Source organism: Schistocerca cancellata, chromosome 7, assembly GCF_023864275.1.
Source record: "Schistocerca cancellata isolate TAMUIC-IGC-003103 chromosome 7, iqSchCanc2.1, whole genome shotgun sequence".
Taxonomy (NCBI): Eukaryota; Metazoa; Arthropoda; class Insecta; order Orthoptera; family Acrididae; genus Schistocerca; species Schistocerca cancellata.
In genome coordinates this window covers 103759983-103780931 of record NC_064632.1, presented here as the reverse complement: position 1 = coordinate 103780931, position 20949 = coordinate 103759983, and the positions used below count along the sequence as shown (strand labels likewise).

The 20949-nt window shown below is 40.9% G+C and overlaps 1 protein-coding gene across 3 annotated transcripts in view; it reads left to right on the top strand.

The window, feature by feature from the left end:
• The window catches only part of LOC126092368 (tetratricopeptide repeat protein 21B-like), a 257167-nt gene that overhangs the window by 53012 nt on the left and 183206 nt on the right, over window positions 1-20949 (top strand). The window lies entirely within an intron of this gene.

Here is a 20949-nt window from a genome sequence, read left to right as displayed (position 1 = left end):
TACATCATGTGTCATGTCAGATATAATCTTGGAATGTTCAGTACCAAGTAAGCAGTACAAAAGATTATGTCGACCCTCCTAATGGGGCATGCCAGATGGTACATAAAATGAAACACTAGTGAAATATTTAAAAAAGCTTACTTGATCTTTAAAAGAAGTTAAAGATTCAAACATCATGTGCTATGTTCAAAACAATAACAGATTATGTACACAAAGGGGACAATTTCTCTATATTTTTCGTGTATAGTGCCATAATGCAACAGAGTGGATTTCTTATCTGTCTAAATGGTGTGTAGTCCTACTGCTCAAAAGGTATCTGACTGTTATCTATAAAATCATTATTTAGCTAAAACTGTTTGAGTCTCCTCCCAGCTACTGCCAATGGTGGCAACATCACTGGAAAGCCTCTTTTGGTATGGTGCGCAGCTGCTCCGTCAAATTCTGCATAATGTCTTCCCTATTCTGGAATCTAGTCCCTTTCAGAGTCTTTTTCAGTTTAGAGAAAGCCAGAAGTCACTCGGTGCTAGGAAAGGGTAATAGTGATGCTGGCAAACCACAGCCGTGTTGTGGTCGGCCAAAAAAACTGTGAATTAATTGGCAATGATGAGTGGGTGTGTTATATTGGTGAAAGTGTCAACTGTCTGGTGCCCACAAGTCTGGCCATTTGTGTCTCGCTGTTTCCTGAAGTAATCCTTATTGGCATTAGTACCTTCTGGGATGTACTTGTGATTACCATGCCACTGAAGTCAAGAATTTTTCTTGACTTCTTCTTGGTCTAATATCATTGACTTTGATTTGTTGTGGACTCCTAGAACATATTCTGAGCTCAAACATAATGAGGTGTCTTCAACAGAGTGCCCTCCTCAATGCCAACCAGCATGGATTCTGAAATCATCGATCACATGAAACCCAACTACGACTTTTCTCACATGACATACTGAAAGCTTTTGATCAAGGCAGTCAGGTAGATGCAGTATTTCTTAATTTTCAAAAAGCATTTGACTCAGTACCACACCTGTGATTATTGCCAGAAGTACAATCATTAGTGACTGGATTGAGGACTTTTTTGGTAGAGAGGACGCAGCATGTTGTCTTGGATGGAGAGTCATCGTCAGATGTAGAAGTTATGTCATGTGTGCCTCAGGGAAGTGTGTTAGGTCCCTTGCTGTTCATGATGTATATTAATGATGTTGCAGACAATATTAATAGTAACCTCAGACTTTTTGCAGATGATACAGTTGTCTGTGGTGAAGTACTAACAGAAAGCTACATAAATATCCAGCCAGATCTTGATAAGATTTCAAAGTGGTGCAAATATTGGAAACTTGCTTTAAATGATGAGAAATGTAAAATTGTGCACTTCACAAAGCGAAAAAACATAGTATCACATGACTATAATACAGTGAGTCACTGTTGGAATGGGCCAACTCATACAAATACCTGGGTTTAACACTTTGCAGGGATATGAAAGGGAATGATCACATAGGCTGAGTTGTTGGTAAAGCAGGTGGTAGATTTTGCATTGTTTGTGGTATACTGGAGAAGTGCAATCAGTCTACAAAGGAGATTGCTTATAAATCACTTATGTGACTTGTTGTAGAACGTTGCTCAAGTGTGTTGGACCTGTACCAAATAGGACTAATAGGGGGTATTGAATATATACAGAGAAGGGCAACACGAATAGTCACAAGTTTGATTGATCCATGGGAGAGTGTTGCTCAGATACTGTAGGGACTGAACTGGAAGGCTCTTGAAACAGACATAAACTATGCTGAGAAACTACCTTAACAAGCTCTAGGAATATGCTACAACCTCCTATGCATCGCTCACATAAGGATCGTCAGGATAAGATAATAATAATTACTGCACATGTAGAGGCGTTCTAACAACCATTCTTCCCACACTTCATATGTGAATGGAATGGGAAGAAACCCTAATAAGTAATACAATGGGACATACCCTCTGCCATACACCTCATAGTGGTTTGCAGAGTATAGATAGAGATGTTAAAGTTAAAATGCTAATAAAAATATGGGCATCCAGAATTTAAAATATTACACCATGATCAAGTGGGACCTGATAATTTATTCCACCTGATTATGCTGTAACTCTTTAATTTTTGGAAGCCTGTATTTTTATTAGCATTTTAACATTAATTTAGCTCTGTTATTTTTACCAATAATCAAAATACCATCTTCCCTCAAATATTTAGTCATTTGGATTTTAAGGGATTATAAGTTATATGTTAATGATTTAGAAATGTTCACACACTCTAACACCCTCCCATCCCTAATGATGAAGATGATAATGATTTATGGTGGAGGGCTCTAAACAGCTAGGTCATCAGTGGCTAATGATGAAAGTAATAACATAAATGACAGTAATAACAGTAAAATCCAGTTACAGCAAAAATCACTGAAGACTGTAATGACAATGAATAATACTGACAAAGATAATACATATATGACATGCCTGTAGGTAGTTTCTAAAGTCTTAACGTTGTTGTGTGAATTTATATTAATTAAATATAATGTTCTATGTGAAGTTTATATACAGTAAAATCTTGATTAAAACATAACAGGAAATATGTGTGATTTTAAGTACTCTGTTTAGTTATTCGATGAAAAATATATCAACAATAACGTGAGATGTAAGATGCGTGAGACTGTAATGATGATCCACTAAAAATCCTGCATGACCTGCACATCTACCATTACATTTAAATTCATCCAAAATAAACCCTGAAAATATCCTGCTAATATGAGAATGGCAACAAGATCACTGAAAGCCTGATCAGTTAACACATTAAGGGCGGCTCAGTGTCAAGATTGTGCAAGAGCAAGAATCCAGTACTGTACAGAAGCAGTCCCATTTTGTTAAAAGCTCGCATGGAATATTGTCGTATATACCGAAGTTACACAATACCATTTATCCATTACCAGAATTTCATTTTAAAACCACAATGTCCACAACTGCATTTCAAGAATGATACATAGTGAAAATGAAAGCATACTTATACCATATGAGTGACATGACAATTGTCAAAGCCAACTAGGAGTTCACCTCACATAGATATTTACTACAAAATAAAATGATGTTTACAGTGCTATCAAATCAAGAATCAGTACATCTTCAGTGTAAAACATCAAGAACCATATCTAACACCATATGTCAACACCAACGACAAACACCTGGGTGGCAAAATCAGGAATCAGGGTGATGCCATTACTGTTAGCACATTATCAGTAGTTTAAACAAACTTAGTCCTTACAACAGGTTCAGGTCAAATGCTTTAAAATTTTTTTCATGCCGGTAATGGTTGGTCCTTACAATAAAATAATTGTATGTAACGTTAGTAGATTAAGAAAAGGATACTGCTACTCATCATTTAACGGGTTTGCTGAGTCTCAGATAGACACAACAAAAAGGCTGTGAACCAAAGCTATCAGCCAACAGGTCTTCATCTGAATTAGCCCACGTACCCACTCACTCATGCAAATGCAACTCACACACACAAACATAACCACAGTCTCTGGCTGCCTAGGCCAGACTGCAAGCAGCAGCACATGATGGGAGAAGCAAACTGTTTGGTTGGGGTAAGGAGGAGAAGGGGGACGGGAGGGGGGGGGGGGGCAGCAGGGTAGGGGTTGGGGACGGTAAAGTGCTGCTTGTGGGAGCGTACAGGGACGAGGTGATGAGAGGGTGGGGCAGCTGGTGCAGTTTGAAGGTTAGATGGAGAGCAGGGGGCGGACAGCAAAAAAGGAGAGTTACTTCTAAATAAGAAGACTGTGAGTGCATTGGTGGAATAAAAGAGGTGTGTAGTGCTGTAATGGGAACATGGAAGGGGGTAGATGGGTAAAGGACAATGATTAACGAAGGTTTTGGCCAGGAGCATTACGGGAACATAGGATACATTGTAGGGATAGTTCCCTCCTGCGCAGTTCAGAAAAGCTGGTATTGGCGGGAAGGATACAGATGGCACAGGATGTGAAGCAGTCATGAAATTAAAACATCGTGTTGGCAGGGTGTATACAACCTGGGGCAACCAGGAGATCGGGGAAAAACTCTGGTGAAAACTGGGAAAAACCCAGGAATTTTTTAGAATTCCAGGAATTTCTCTTTGTTTTAGTTTTCAGTTAAAATTTTGTAACTTTGACTGGCAAGAACCAATACTCTAACAAAGAATCAAAGGATATTACTGTATCCCGCTACTGCAGAATAATACTGTAGCTATAAAACATGAACGAGAAAAAAAAAGAAAGAAAAAGATGCGCCATATACAACAACAAAATACAGTGCTCATACAAGCATCTGCCAACAGCAAAATGTGTCAAAGGCTTTAGGAAGATATGCAGTGTTTCATAACAACAAATTGCCTCCGATGTGCGTGATCTCACAAATGCTTACATTAGATTCATTTGAGCAGTTGCGAGCGAGCTCATGTGCATGCGCAGTTGAGTTGCGTATGAGTAGTACCTTGTCCCACTTCTTGCTACAGAAATTTGGCTGTTAGCCGTATAAGCAGTAGCAGCAAGCAGCCAGATGCACCCAGAAAACGCATTGTATGAACATATAATAAAGCCTAACCGGAGAATAAACGTGAGATGACTAAACTGGTGATTATGGCTTGGTTAGTGAAGTTAACCAGAGAATGAGTCTTGACACTGGCAAGAATAGTTACAAAATGAATGATGACTAGATGGTTTGTTAGAATGAGGAAGGAGAAGAAATGGGGACATCACACAAATTGTGGAAGAATATGACAATTCCAAATTTATATAAAAATTTCGTACTACTACTTTTCGATCTCATGTTTCAGAAGCTAGAATATATGTATGAAATATGAAACTATTTCCTAATATAAAACTTTTTACTTGTAATAGGCCTAACAGGCATTTGGCATTGGTACTTCATGAATTATATTCTGTCGTGTTATAACAATGACCATTTGTGCCAAAACAGTCTCATTTATTTGGTGTATGTTACAATTTCTGCAATATTAGCTGGAACTATTTCATTTGATCTAGCAGAACTTGACTAAATACACATAATCAGGTCGAGAAACCATATTTTGTTCTTCATGTAGCAAAACGTTTGATGAACTTTGATGAGGTAATAGATGCTTTCCCAGAAAGGGAAGCACACCATGTAAAGCTGTAGCAGGTTTCTTTTATGACATAATGTAAGATCTTTTAATGTTTTACACGTAAGAATATACGGGCCTCCTGCGTCACTGTAGCTGCCTGTTATCTGGCGCTCTCTAGCAACTAACCTATTTCTAACAGGTAGTGGGAAAATATTGCAAATGGTTGTTTCAAAAACATTACTTTCAAAGTAAATTTACTTTTGTGCAAGATGAACCATGTGCGAGAATGTATAATGAATTTCTTAAATCACAGAGCATTTAATTCTCATTTAAAAATCAGCTCTTTGAGGATGACCATTTAGAATAATTTCGAGCCCATAAGATCAGACATTTATGCCATTGTTAAAAATTTTACTGGAACATTTGTGTGATGTATCCTAAAGTGTAACATGTGCAAAAAAGATCAACATTATACGTGAAAGCTTAGCTTCTCTTACAGTTTACTAACCTTCGAGAGCAATGTTATATGTGAAACCTTTTCTTTTCTTGTAGCAACATTTTTTATATTAATTTAAACAATCAACTTTTTCTGTTTGTGTGTTCACACTACTTAACAGCGATGTTGCTGTTGGTTGACTACATTACGTGTCCTTTGCTCTGAATATCTGCTGTCATCGGCTGGTGAGGTTGCGTGACATGAGCTATAACCGGCTTACAAAAGCGCATTGCAATCTCGATTTCAATGCGTCAGAAAGTCAATTAGTAGCTCTTGTAGCAGCAGCAGCTCATCAGAGTAATGTGAGTTGGTGCAGCTTCTCATAAGAAGCAACTTATTTTACATTTCATCAGTGTCTTTAAGCTTCAACTCCTCTATTTCTTGTGTGGGGGGCAGATATGAAAACTGCTTAAATAATTAAAAGGAAAATTTTGAAAGAATGATTGGAAAAAAAATTGGAAGGTGCACATATCGTGAGTGAACTTAAACTGGTACTAATATAAACAGACCTTCACTATTCAATACTTTTATTCAAATTTAAATTTATGTACTTCTTTTTCTTATTACCACCCTTGTGCATAGAGCTTGATATGTCAATACTGGTTCCGGATTGCCCCTCTTCTGCTCACGCAAATTATTCTTCTCTGCTTCGTTCCTCTAGATGCAGGATTCTCGGCACGTCGCGGAGAGGTGAACAGACGGGTATGATCACCGTGAAAGTGCGAATAAACTTTACTATCGCAACAACGTTTTTTAATACTTTCTAATGCACAGTTGGAATACACACGTCTGAACAATACCAATGCGGCAGAACTTGTCAAACGTCAACCCGCTACCACTTACAGAGACAGACAGATTAATCTAAAGCAATTAAAAAATTGAAGTGCATCTCTCTACCTCTTTTGTTTCTATGCCAATGTTATATATGGTACAAAATTATTATTATTTATATATGTATATATTCAGATCATTATATGGTAAGAGAGAAATACAGACAACACTTAGCCATCTATAGATTCATAGGGAAGAGAAAATCTCTGTAAAGATACAATGTTTCCAAATTGAAAGAGAAGGGAGTATCCGAAAAGTATGAAACAGAACTGCAGAGGGAATGTGAGATTAAACAAAGCCAAGCTCTGGAAAGCATCAAAGGGAAATGAAGTATGATTAAAGAGGCTCTACAAGAAACTGCTGTTGTTAAAGAGAAATATATTAAGTTGAACAGAGGCAATTATGAGAGATGTGAGAAGTTCCAATACCTGGTAGTGCTGGTTACGGATGATAGAATAAGAGAAGAAATAAAATCTAGGATTTCTGCAGGAAATAGAGCTTACTGGGCCCTGATCAAGATCCTTCACTCACGTATCCTGAGCAGAAAATCGAAGATGACTATAGGTTTGTTTATAAATAAATAAATCTTCTGCTACCAGTCACAATTTTTCTTTATTCGTGACTGGTAGCAGAAGATTTATTTATTTATAAACAAACCTATTATATCTACAGTTGCAGGCTTTCAAAAAACCATTTATAATGGATCAAATCAGAAGATGACTATCTATCGAACAGTCATGAGACTGGTGGTAATGTATGGCTCAGAAATATGGACAATGACTGTAGCAGAAGAAGAACTCTTGAGAAGAGGAGAGAGGAAAATATTAAGAAAAATTTTTGGAGCCGTGTAAGAGGTGGGGCAAAGGAGGATAAGGAGAAACAAGGAATTGGAAGAACTGTATAGAAATCCTGACTTGGTGACTGAAATTAAATGTAACAGATTGAGATGGCTGGGCCAAGTAGAGCGAATGTTGGAGGATCGAGCTGTCAAAAAGGTTTACACAGGAAATCCAAGTGGCAAAAGGAGCAAAGGGAGATCCCGGAAACGATGGCTGGAGGATGATTTGAGAAAGATTGGAGTCAGGAGATGGAGGAAACGAGCAGAAAATCGTCAGGATTGGGCTGTGATCATCAGAGTGGCCAAGGCCCTACATGGGCTGTAGCGCCAAGGACTAAGTAAGTATATCTTCTACGTTTAAAAAGAAAAGAAAGAGAGAGAAAAGAAAAGAAAGAAAAAATAATAATAATATGTTACATTATAATAGGAACAATCAATATTGTAGTAACACTGTTCACGTTACGTCGCACTTCACTTTGCGTAGACCGGGACTGTGTCCTAGGCAGGCCCGATGTTGACTGACCGCGCACGGCCTGTCCTGCCGGAGTTGTTGTTGTTGTTCTTGTTGTTACGCCGGCAGAGGTCGCGTCCGAATTCTCGCGTGCCCTCTGGTGGACGGGACTCTACTGACGGCAACTACCGTCCGTGACGCACCGTGCCAATGTGCGCCTCCCGCGATCTTTCTGGTGGCTACTACAAATATTGTAGATGTAAACTGTAACACCATGTTGTAAAAGAACCAGAGCTGGAAGCGGTAATAGAAAACACTGAATCTCAAACTGTTGTACATACAGAAAGCTGCCTAAAGCTGGAAATAAGTTCAGCCGAAATTTTTACTAAGGACATAACCGTGTTCAGAAAGGATACATTAAATACTATTGGTAGTGGAGTGTTTGTTTATTGCTGTCAGAAGTAGTTTGCCTTGTAGTGTAATTAAAGTAGATGGTTCCTGTGAGTTAGTATGGCTAAAGGTTATACATGATGACTGGAATAAATTAATTACTTGTTCCTTTTACCGAACCCTCAACTCAGATGATACAGTTGTTGAACAGTTCAAAGAAAACTCAAGTGTCATTTGAAATAGGTACCCCCCTCATAGAGTTATAGTTGGTTATGGCTTCAATCTACCCCTCCATATGTTGGCAATATAGACAGTGTGTTTATCATTTTTTGTTTCCGTCACTAGTGGATGTCTTGGATTCGTTTGATTGTCTCTCTCACCCCATTGCTTCTTGCTTGTTGTCGTCATAAGGTCTCGCTCAATCGTCCGTCGTTTTGTGTCTGTTCTTTCCGTTTGTTTGTTCACAGGCTGCTATCTGTTTGGTCCCGCTGCGCTTTCTTGGCCACCGGAACGGTCGCGGTTACAACATTTTTGGCGATGAAGTAAATGGTGGTAGTTGTTAGCATGGAGGCGAAGTTGGTCTGTCTTCTGGAACAGCAGCAGCAGCAGCAGCAGCAGCTCAACTTAGACATCTTACAACTGTCTCTGCGATTGCTAACAGACAAAGTTGATGCCTGGGACGCGTTACCGCGACAGCTTCCGAGTCCTCGGGTATCCGATGCTTTCCCACCCTTTAATGACACTAAATAGAACTGGGAAACTTACTTACATTGGCTGAAACAACATTTCACAGCTTTTCAAGTCACAGATGACTCCTTGCAGCGGTCGTTGTTTTTGTCTTGTGCCTCCCCAGACATATCCTTTCTTCTCCGCAAGTTGGCACCGTTGTCTGAACCTGTGGCTCTCTCTTTTCAGGAGATATGCCTTTTGCTGACAAACTATTATTCCCAGCCCTACCATGTGGTCGCCTCTCGGCTGGACTTCCACCATTACCATAAACAGCTTGGTGAATCGTATAGTTCCTGGGTCATGGACTTGAGGGTCTCAGCAGTCGATGTGATTTTACATGCACCAATCAGCAATGTAAGGCTTCATATGTGGTGGTTCAAGTGCCTCCCGATCCTGAGGTCTGTACTGCGGCGTTGAAACTCGATAACCATCTCCTTGGAAGAGATTCTCCGCATTGCCTACTCCTTTGAAATTGCTCAAGCAGCTAACGAGCGTCTTATGACGTGGCCGCAGGTGGTGGCAATCGAGGCGTCACGTCTCCCAGCAGGCCCCGATCCTGCCTTTGACCCATAGGATGTCCTCTGCTTTCACATTGATTCCGCCCGCCGGGATGCACTGGATGATCTGCCTCTTATGGCTGCTCACATTGCTGCGGCTACCTGCCGTGACCCTGTCTTGTGGCAGGTTCTTCACTACGTGTCCACAGGTGTCCCTCCTACGTTACTTGTTGGATGCAGTCCGATTTCAGCCCCTGGCGCCACCTGTCCCACAGGTTCTCTGTGGTCGATGATGTCCTTCTGTTGGCTACGGAGTTGGATGCCCATTGGGTGGTCATCCCTCCAAATTTGTGGCTTCGGGTGCTCAGTTTGTTACACCGTGGGCACTGGGGTATCTCCCGTATGAAAGTTTTGGCTCGCCTGCACATGTATTGGCCTGGCATCGATGGCGATATTGACCGCCTGGTCTGTGGGTGCACTGTGTGCGCGCTTCACCAGTTGTTTGCAGCCTTGCCTGTGCCTCGCCGGCCATGGGATCACATTCATATTGATTTTGCGGGCCCATATTTGGGGTCCATGTGGTTACTTATCGTTGATGCGTACTCCAAATACCCATATGTCGTCCGCATGGCATCCACCACCACAGAGGCTACACTCATGGCCCTGACCCAGGTTCTCGCCATTGAGGGCCTGCCACACACATTGTTCTTCTATATTGGCCCCCAGTTCACGGCGTCCTCCTTCCACGACTTCCGTCAGGCCAACAGTATCGAACATATCTGTAGCCCGCCTTTCCACCCTTCGCCCAATGGCGCGGCAGAGAGGCTTGTCCGCACTTCTGAACAACAGTTGACAAAGGTGGTCGACATATCTCCAACCACGTCGGCCCTTACACTGTTTTTGAGCACCTATTGCACAACGCCAATTGACAGATGCAGTCCGTCGGAGCTTTTTCATGGGTGACAGCCACGGACCCTGCTCCATTTGCTGATACCATCCCCATCCCACCCCCACCCCTGGCCCTCTCAGCATTATGCCCCCAGTGTGCTCATGTGGCGGGGACACCCACCAAGGTCGTCGCCGCCCACGGGCGGCGTGTGACGTCGGTGCAGACGTTGAAAGGGTTGGAGCACCGCCATCATAATCAGCTCCGCCCGCGTGCCCCCGCAGGACTCGCGCTGCCGCTGCCTCCTCCCCTACCTCCTTCGGGTACAGATGTGGTCCTCAATCAACCTCCCCTACCCCCGGTTGCTGTCTCTCTGCGGGCCTGCTGCCGGTCCTCCCCTCTCCCCTGTGGATTGGCAGCTCCCTTCCCTGCCCTGGACTCTGGGTCAGCCGTCATGGATACCTTGGGTGTCCCTTCCCCCCCCCTCCCCCCCCCCCCCCAACCAATGGTGGTTGATGAGCATGACTCTTCTTCCCACTGCTGCTCACCTCAGCACCGTCTGGGGCATTTCCGTGCCTAAGCGCAAGTTTCAGGGGGGAGGGATCTGGTACCGCACGTTGCGGAATTTGAATCCGCACCAGACGGCATGGATGTCGAAGACCCCTAGGGGTTCTGCACCATTGCGCCGTAAGCCATGGCAGTGCGTGCTTCCTGGCCCACATTTAATGTGAGAGTGCCACAGTGGAACACGTGGTCCCAGCGGCCAATAGCGGCGCCCCCGATCATGTATTTAAGTGCCTGCCTCTCACTCAGCCAGTCAGTCTAATCTTTGCGTGCATCTGTTGACATATCGCCTTGACAACAGACAGCGTGTTTACCGTTCTTTATTTCTGTCACTAGTGGACATCTTGGATTCGTTTGGTCGTCTCTGTCACCCCGTTGCTTCTTGCGTGTTGTCGTCGTAAGGTCTCGCTCGATTGTCCGTCGTTGTTTTGTGTCTGTGCTTTCTGTTCATTTGTTTGTTCGTGAGCCGCTCTCCGCTTGGTCCCACTGGGCTTTGTCGGCCACCCCACAACCGGAATGGTCGTGGTTACAATAGTTGGGAAAACATACTTGACCTCTTGGCAACAAATAATCCTTATCAAGTTGGTAACATCACTATAACATCCAATACACCAAATTCAGAAAATGACATTCTTGTGAAACACAACTAGTTATTTATTCTCACAAAGTAATGAGGCTGGCCATTGTAGCCAAGCAGTTCCAGGCACTTCAGTTTGGAACCGTGCGACCGCTACGGTCGCAGATTCGAATCCTGCCTTGGGCATGGATGTGTGTGATGTCCTTAGGTTTAATTAGTTCTAAGTTTTAGGGGACTGATGACCTCAGATGTTAAGTCCCATAGTGCTCAGAGCCATTTGAACCATTTTTGAAAGTAATGAGTGCTATCGATAGGGGATGTCAAATGGATACCATTTCTCACAAACTACTTTGAATCAAAGTGTGTGCCTATTCTTAGCAGTTGAGGGAATGTCATCGAGGAAAACGGAAGTAATATCTGACATTCCACCTACTGTTCTTGATCTACATAAACACTGTAGGAGACAATCTTACCAGTACATTTAGATTGTTTCCATATTATGCTGTCATTTACCATCATGTAAAGTCATCAGATGATCAAAATAATTGAAAAATGATTTAGACAAGATATATGTGTGGTGCAAAATGTGGCAGTGACTCAAAATCATAAAAGGTGTGAAGTCATCCACATGAGCACTAAAAAGAATCCACGAAATTTCAGTTACACAATAAATCACACAAATCTAAAGTCTGTAAACTCAACTAAAACTTAAGGATTAAAATTATGGATAACTTAAATTGTAATGATCACATAGATAATGCTGTGGGGAAAGCAGACCACAGACTGTGATTTTGTGGAGTATTGCTAGGCAATAAGGGATCCGTAAAAGACAGGATTGATGGAGCACATCGAAAAAGTTCAAAGAAGGGCAGCTAATTTTGTATTACTGTGAAATAAGAGAGAGAGGCTATGGATATGATACACAAATTGGAGGGGCAGACATTTAAAAAAAGGCGTTTTTCTTCACTGTGGCAGCAGCTTCTCATGGAATTTCGATCACCAACTTTTTCCTCAGAGTGTGAATATATTTTGTTGGCACCTACCTACATAGGAAAAAATGATCACCGTATTAAAATAAGAGAAATCTCAGAGACTTCATGGAAAGATTTTAAGTGTTCTTTTTTCTTTCAAGCTCTTTGAGAGTGTAACGTAGACAAATAGCTTAAAGGTGGTTCGATGAACCATCTGCCATTGTGAATTGCAGAGTAACTACTTAGATGTGTAGATGCATCTCTACAGACGCAAATGCAGCTACATATTTAGGCTCTCAAGGAAAATTGTTATTTATATCACATAATTAACAAAATGATTAATGATCCATGGTACAGTTGATCAGTTATCTGTTAGCTGCAATGTAACATGAAATTATTATTTTTTTCCCCTACCTACTGTTTAAATGACTCTTCACAAAAGAAACTCATAAATATCAACTCAGTAAATTCTAATCCTTTTTCAAACAAACTCATTATGTTCTCAAAAGTGTTTGCATAGAGAGGATTGTTAATTACTGTATTTATCATTGTGAACCAAACATTAAACAGTTATATAGCCATGTAGCAAGGTTAATTATGAAATGTGTAAAATGTACACATGAGATCCATTGTGTTTCTAACTTAGTCAAATACGTATTAAAGATTAATAAGATGAGAAGGGGAAAGAAATAAGTTTGTGGCACACAGTAAGAAACATGTTTGTATATAAATACTGCAGAATTTTTTAATATCCTTGTATGAAAATGGTTTTGAACACTGCTTCACTCACAGATGCTCGATTTTATCATGAACCTAACCAGCACTTAGCTCGTCATACACAATTGAGCTCTTGCAGTGTCACGGACTCCACATGAATGTGTTTATAGACACGCAGACTTATGGGCAATGTGTATTGGCATGTCACCTCACTTTGCATGCATCATGAATGGACCAGCACACACTGCATTTCAAAATGGCTCTGAGCACTATGGGACTTAACTTCTGAGGTCATCAATCCCCTAGAACTTAGAACTACTTAAACCTAACTAACCTGACATCACACACATCCATGCCCGAGGCAGGATTCGAACCTGCGATCGTAGCGGTCGTGCGGTTCCAGACTGTAGCGCCTAGAACTGCTCAGACACTCTGTCTGGCCATTGCATTTCACACAAATTGTAGTTGACTGTGCTTATTGTGCTCCATCATGGGTTATTAGTTCGGCAGGATGTCTTGTCATAGCACTTAGTTGATAGTTGTGTATGTGCGGTTGGATATGGGTGTGTGTGCGAGTGTATACCTGTCCTTTTTTCCCCCTAAGGTAAGTCTTTCCGCTCCCGGGATTGGAATGACTCCTTACCCTCTCCCTTAAAACCCACATCCTTTCGTCTTCCCCTCTCCTTCCCTCATGAGGACGCAGCATGTTGATGGAGAGTAATCATCAGATGTAGAAGTAACTTCAGGTGTGCCCCAGGGAAGGATGCTGGGACCCTTGATGTTGATGTTGCTTATTAATGACCTTGCAGACAATATTAATAATAACTTCAAACTTTTTGCTGATGATGCAGTTTTCTGTAATGAAGTACTATCTGAAAGAAGCTGCATAAATATTCAGTCAGATCTGGATATGATTTCAGAGTGGTGCAAAGATTGGCCACTTGCTTTACATGTTCAGAAATGTAAAAGTATGCACTTCACAAAATGAAAGAACGTAGTATCCTATGAATATAACATCAGTGAGTCACAGCTAGAATTGATCAACTCATGCAAATACCTGGGTGCAACACTTTTTAGGAAAATGAAATGAAGAGGTCACATAGGCTTAGTCATGGGTAAAGCAGGTGGTAGACTTCAGTTTATTTGAAAAAACATTGGGGAGGTGCAATCAGTCTATGAAGGAGATTGCTTACAAATCACTCATGTGACTGGTCCTAGAATATTACTCAAGTGTGTGGGATCTGTATCAAGTAAGACTAATAGGGGATATTGAACATGTACAGAGAAGGGCAGCATGAACAATTCCAGGTTTGTCTGATCTGTGGGAGAGTGTCAGAGAGATGCTGGAGAAACTGAACTGGCAGTTTCTTAAAGATAGATGTAAACTATCCCAAGAAAGTCCTCCAACAAAGTTTCAAGGCTCTAGGTATATACTACAGCTCCCAACATACCGCCTCCATAGGAATCGTGAGAACAAGATTAGGATAACTACAGCACACACAGAGGCATTCAAACAATCATTCTTCCCATGTGCCATATGTGAAAGCAATGGGATAAACGCTGATGACTGGTACAGTGGGACGTATCCTCTGCCATGCACTTCACAGTGTTTTGCAGAGTATAGATCTAAATGTAGATGCACGTTGTTGTTGTTGCTGTGGTCTTCAGTCCTGAGACTGGTTTGATTCAGCTCTCCATGCTACTCTATCCTGTGCAAGCTCCTTCATCTCCCAGTACCTACTGCAGCCTGCATCCTTCTGAATCTGGTTAGTGTACTCTTGGTCTCCCTCTACGATTTTTACCCTCCACGCTGCCCTCCAGTACTAAATTAGTGATCCCTTGATGCCTCAGAACATGTCCTACCAACCGATCCCTTCTTCTAGTCAAGTTGTGCCACAAACTCCTCTTCTCCCCAATTCTATTCAATACCTTCTCATTAGTCATGTGATCTACCCATCTAAACGTCAGCATTCTTCTGTAGCACCACATTTCGAAAGCTTCTATTCTCTTCTTGTCCAAACTATTTATCGTCCATGTTTCACGTCCATACATGGCTACACTCCATACACATACTTTCAGAAACGACTTCCTAACACGTAAATCAATACTCGATTTTAACAAATTTCTCTTCTTCAGAAACACTTTCCTTGCCGTTGCCAGTCTACATTTTATATCCTCTCTACTTCGACCATAATCAGTTATTTTGCTCCCCAAATAGCAAAACTCCTTTACTACTTTAAGTGTCTCATATCCTAATCTAATTCCCTTAGCATCACCCGACTTAATTTGACTACATTCCATTATCCTTGTTTTGCTTTTGTTGATGTTCATCTTATATCCTCCTTTCAACACACTGTCCATTCCGTTCAACTGCTCTTCCAATTCCTTTGCTATTTCTGACAGAATTACAGTGTCATCGGCAACCCTCAAAGTTTTTATTTCTTCTCCATGGATTTTAATACCTACTCTGAACTTTTCTTTTGTTTCCTTTACTGCTTGCTCAATATACAGATTGAATAGCATCGGGGAGAGGCTACAATCCTGTCTCACTCCCTTCCCAAACTCTGCTTCCCTTTCATGTCGCTCGACTCTTATAACTGCCATCTGGTTTCTGTACAAATTGTAAATAGCCTTTCGCTCCCTGTATTTTACCCCTGCCACCTTTAGAATTTGAAAGAGAGTATTCCAGTCAACATTGTCAAAAGCTTTCTCTAAGTCTACAAATGCTAGAAACGTAGGTTTGCCTTTCCTTAATCTTTCTTCCGTAGGGTCAGTATTGCCTCACGTGTTACATTATTTCTAGGGAATCCAAACTGATCTTCCCCGAGGTTGGCTTCTACCAGTTTTTCCATTCGTCTGTAAAGAATTCGCGTTAGTATTTTGCAGCTGTGACTTATTAAACTGATAGTTCGGTAATTTTCACATCTGTCAACAGCTGCTTTCTTTGGGACTGGAATTATTATATTCTTCTTAAAGTCTGAGGGAATTTCGCCTGTCTCATACATCTTGCTCACCAGATGGTAGAGTTTTGTCAGGACTGGCTCTCCCAAGGCTGTCAGTAGTTCTAATGGAATGTTGTCTACTCACGGGGCCTTGTTTCGACGTAGGTCTTTCAGTGCTCTGTCAAACTCTTCACGCAGTATCATATCTCCCATTTCATCTTCATCTACATCCTCTTCCATTTCCATGATATTTTCCTCAAGAACATCGCCCCTGTATAGATCCTCTATATACTCCTTCCACCTTTCTGCTTTCCCTTCTTTGCTTGGAACTGGGTTTCCATCTGAGCTCTTGATATTCATGCAAGTGGTCCTTTTTTCTCCAAAGGTCTCTTTAATTTTCCTGTAGGCAGTATCTATCTTACCCCTCGTGAGATAAGCCTCTACATCCTTACATTTGTCCTCTAGCCATCCCTGCTTAGCCATTTTGCACTTCCTGTCGATCTCATTTTTGAGACGTTTGTATTCCTTTTTGCCTGCTTCATTTACTGCATTTATATATTTTCTCCTTTCATCAATTAAATTCAGTATTTCTTCTGTTACCCAAGGATTTCTACTAGCCCTCGTCTTTTTACCTACTTGATCCTCTGCTGTCTTCACTATTTCATTCCTCAAAGCTACCCATTCTTCTTCTACTGTATTTCTTTCCCCCATTCCTGTCAGTTGTTCCCTTATGCTCTCCCTGAAACTCTGTACAACCTCTGGTTCTTTCAGTTTATCCAGGTCCCATCTCCTTAAATTCCCACCTTTTTGGAGTTTCTTCAGTTTTAATCTACAGTTCATAACCAATAGATTGTGGTCAGAGTCCACATCTGCCCCTGGAATTGTCTTACAATTTAAAACCTGATTCCTAAATCTCTGTCTTACCATTATATAATCTATCTCAAACCTTTTAGTATCTCCAGGGTTCTTCCATGTATACAACCTTCTTTCATGATTCTTGAACCAAGTGTTAGCTATGATTAAGGTATGCTCTGTGCAAAATTCCACCAGGCGGCTTCCTCTTTCATTTCTTAGCCCCAATCCATATTCACCTACAACGTTTCCTTCTCTTCCTTTTCCTAGTGTCGAATTCCAGTCGCCCATGACTATTAAATTTTCGTCTCCCTTCACTACCTGAATAATTTCTTTTATCTCTTCATACATTTCATCAATTTCTTCATCATCTGCAGAGCTAGTTGGCATATAAACTTTTACTACTGTAGTAGGCATGGGCTTCGTGTCTGTCTTGGCCACGATAATGCGTTCACTATGCTGTTTGTAGTAGCTTACCCGCACTCCTCTTTTTTTATTCATTATTAAACCTACTCCTGCATTACCCCTATTTGATTTTGTATTTATAACCCTGTATTCACATGACCAAAGGTCTTGTTCCTCCTGCCACTGAACTTCACCAATTCCCACTATATCTAACTTCAACGTATCCATTTGCCTTTTTAAATTTTCTAACCTACCTGCCCGATTAAGGGATCTGACATTCCACACTCCGATCTGTAGAACGCCAGTTTTCTTTCTCCTGATAATGACGTCGTCCTGAGTAGTCCCCGTCCGGAGATCCGAATGGGGGACTATTTTTTCTCCGGAATATTTTACCCAAGAGGACACCATCATCATTTAACCATACAGTAAAGCTGCATGCCCTCAGGAAAAATTACGGCTGTAGTTTCCCCTTGCTTTCAGCCGTTCGCAGTACCAGCACAGCAAGGCCGTTTTGGTTAGTGTTACAAGGCCAGATCAGTCAATCATCCAGACTGTTGCCCCTGCAACTACTGAAAAGGCTGCTGCCCCTCTTCAGGAACCACACGTTTGTCTGGCCTCTCAACAGATACCCCTCCGTTGTGGTTGCACCTACGGTATGGCTATCTGTGTCGTTGAGGCACGCAAGCCTCCCCACCAACGGTAAGGTACATGGCTCATGGGGGGGGGGGGGGGGGGAGATGCACATTAAATATTGAAATTGAGGCAGTGTGAACCTTAAGGGCCTAAGTCGCAGAAACAAAGTTTTGGGAAGAACGGATGTTTGTGAAAATCTAATTTATAGACAAACCATCAGACTCAGCAAGTCTCAGCATCATATACTTCCTATGAAAAATAACTTACCCACTTTATGTTATGAATTATTATGCAATATTTAAGATTATATGTATTATTCATGCTAATTCACTTAATTTCCATTACAGGTTAGCGACAGAAGAGTCTTTCCACAATTCTTCAGTTTGTAATTAATGTGAAATTATAAAGAACTGATACTACATGCTGCACACATACAATTTGACCTATTCCAACACTTTCATGGGCCTCATTATCATCATTTTCATTAAGCACATTCTGAGGCTTGAGGTTCAAATAAAACTGCCGATACACCTCCTACTATGTGAAAGCACAGTATTACTGCTTCATACACACTGTAGACACCAAATTATGTTGTCAACTCTAGATAACAATTGAGCAGCCAGAGCAACAAAATTATGCATTGTGCTTCGGCCCATATGGAAGTGAATGTCTGAGAAATCGGTGAGCCAGATTTTCATGAATATTCACATATAAAATGTGGAACTACAGATATGGATAAAGCTGGTTTACCATAACATCAGCAGATGTTCGGAGCACGCGTACATGCTGCTGTCTCAGAATCGATGATGGTATGCTTTAGATCCTTATAGTTCTTAGTGTTTCAATCATTGCTTCTTTGAAAGACAGCTCAAACTAATCTCTGATTTACAAAAATTGTGTGTCCTACAACACATAACTAACCCCTCCATAATGAAACATTAGAAATAATCAAAACATGACATGAATGATTAGACAGAACATACGTTGAGATAGATGTAGTTACATTTTGATTGTATCAAAACACCCGTGTCCAAATGCATCTGAATCTTAAGGACACTACTGACCAACTGGACTGACTCGAATATTATGCCCAAAGCGTGCGTGACACACCAACAGTGATTCGCCTCAGTAATTGGTCATTGGGCAAAGATTTTTTCCTTTAATGTGGCTTAAGCAGATAGTAGTGCATGACTATCTATACTCAGTATGCAGCCAAACTAAACAATACTCGTCATCTGTAGGTGATGCAATGAAGTGCAGAACAGAAAACAGATTGTTGAAGCTACATATGAAGAATGGACTAACTTGAGCTCCTACTATTCTGGAAAACAAAATGTAAAATGTATTTGATTGAACAGATAAAAAATCTACTCACCAAGTTGTGGCAGAACACACACACATAAAAGACTTGTGATTGGCAAGCTTTCGGAGCCAGTGCCTCCTTCTTCAGGCAATGTAAAATGTGATGTACCATGAGGCTCTATTTTAGGAACAATGCTTTTTTTTCTTTTATAAAGTATGTAGAACAAGGCAGCTGATAAAATAAGTTATTAATCTTGCTGATGACACCTTTGTACTCACCAAAGGACAGTCTGCTGAAGAGTTCTGGAATGAAATTGGAAAGCTCACCACATACATTGAAGAGAGAGTACTTAAAAAAACAACCTGTCATAAATACAGTACTCAAAACAATTATAATTTTCACACAATATAAAACAAGCACCCATTCCCACCAGACGTGTAGATATTCAGTAAAATGCTTTAAAATTTGTGTATTATGCATTTCTTGAAATATGGATCCAAGAAGATCAAACATAGAACTAGCGTACACAACATGTGAATTACGTACCATCTGTTACTGTAATAGATTTCTTTCCACATGCATGTCAGAAGTGATGAAAATATGTACTTTGCTGTGATATGGTGACATCTTCTGAGGAAATTCACCTGCCAGAAAAAGTGTTTTGTAGCCTAAAAAAAATGTTGCAGGTGTCTTCAAAAGCTTCTTGCAGAAAACCAAATTATTCCAGTGCCTTTTTGTCTATTCTGAAAGTAATGATATTCATTTCGATTCATTCTCACTCAGCTTGAAAGCTTGTAAAATCAGGAACACCCTTTCATGTCTAAGTTAAAATAGTGGGATCATCCATTCTGTGAGAGTCACCTTTCAAGTTTTTACATATGAACAGTAGATGGTGCTGTTGAGATGTGACATTACCCTAGTTTTAAAATTTGTCCTTCGTTATTGTTAAAATAATGGTGGCTCAGAAATTGGCACAGAAAAAAGATAAGTTTTTTGTTTACAGGGAGTGTCTAAAGATACAATGCTGTGAAGTTTTCGTTGGTTTATGTATTACAGTTTTTGTAAAGGCCTAACTCTGCAACAAAACCTCTACATGCTTTATTCAACTTTCATTAATCAGTCTCCTTTGGAAAAGAATGTTTTCAAGTGCTTTGCTGAATAATGCCTTGGTCATGTTTCCATAAGTGATGAATTTTTGTAAACTTTTTGAATAATGGAAGCAAGTCATCGTAGTGTTTGGAACTAGTGAGAGGAGGAAAGAATTTGGGAGGATTGGAGAGAAGGGTGACTGGCAGTTGGGAGATGGAGATATCCAGCACACAGGACAGAAATGTTGCACCATTGAGTTGCCTGTGATGCACAGTGATGTGGAGGAGTTCTTTGGGAGAGCCAGATAGAACGGAGGAAGGGACTGTAGAAATGAGGATGCATATGTGGATCGAGTAAAGTATGGGGTGTGCAAGTTGGCGTGGGGCTGATGGTACCAGATGTATTTGTAGTTTTTTGTTGATAAACCAGACTATAAATACTTTATAATTATGTATTCATCTGATTAGCCCCTGTCACATAACCACATTATTCTTTGAAGACGGATACATAATGTTGTTACTTATTGTCTCTCCCTGTCTCTGTCTGTCTCTCACACTCTCTGTTGGGTTTGATAGACTTAAAGAGTGCATGTGACACTTTGTCACTTGTGTACACCTTTTCATTTCTATTTATTATTATTCTTGCTGTTGTTGTATGGATTAACCTACAGATTTGAAATCTTGAGCTTTCAT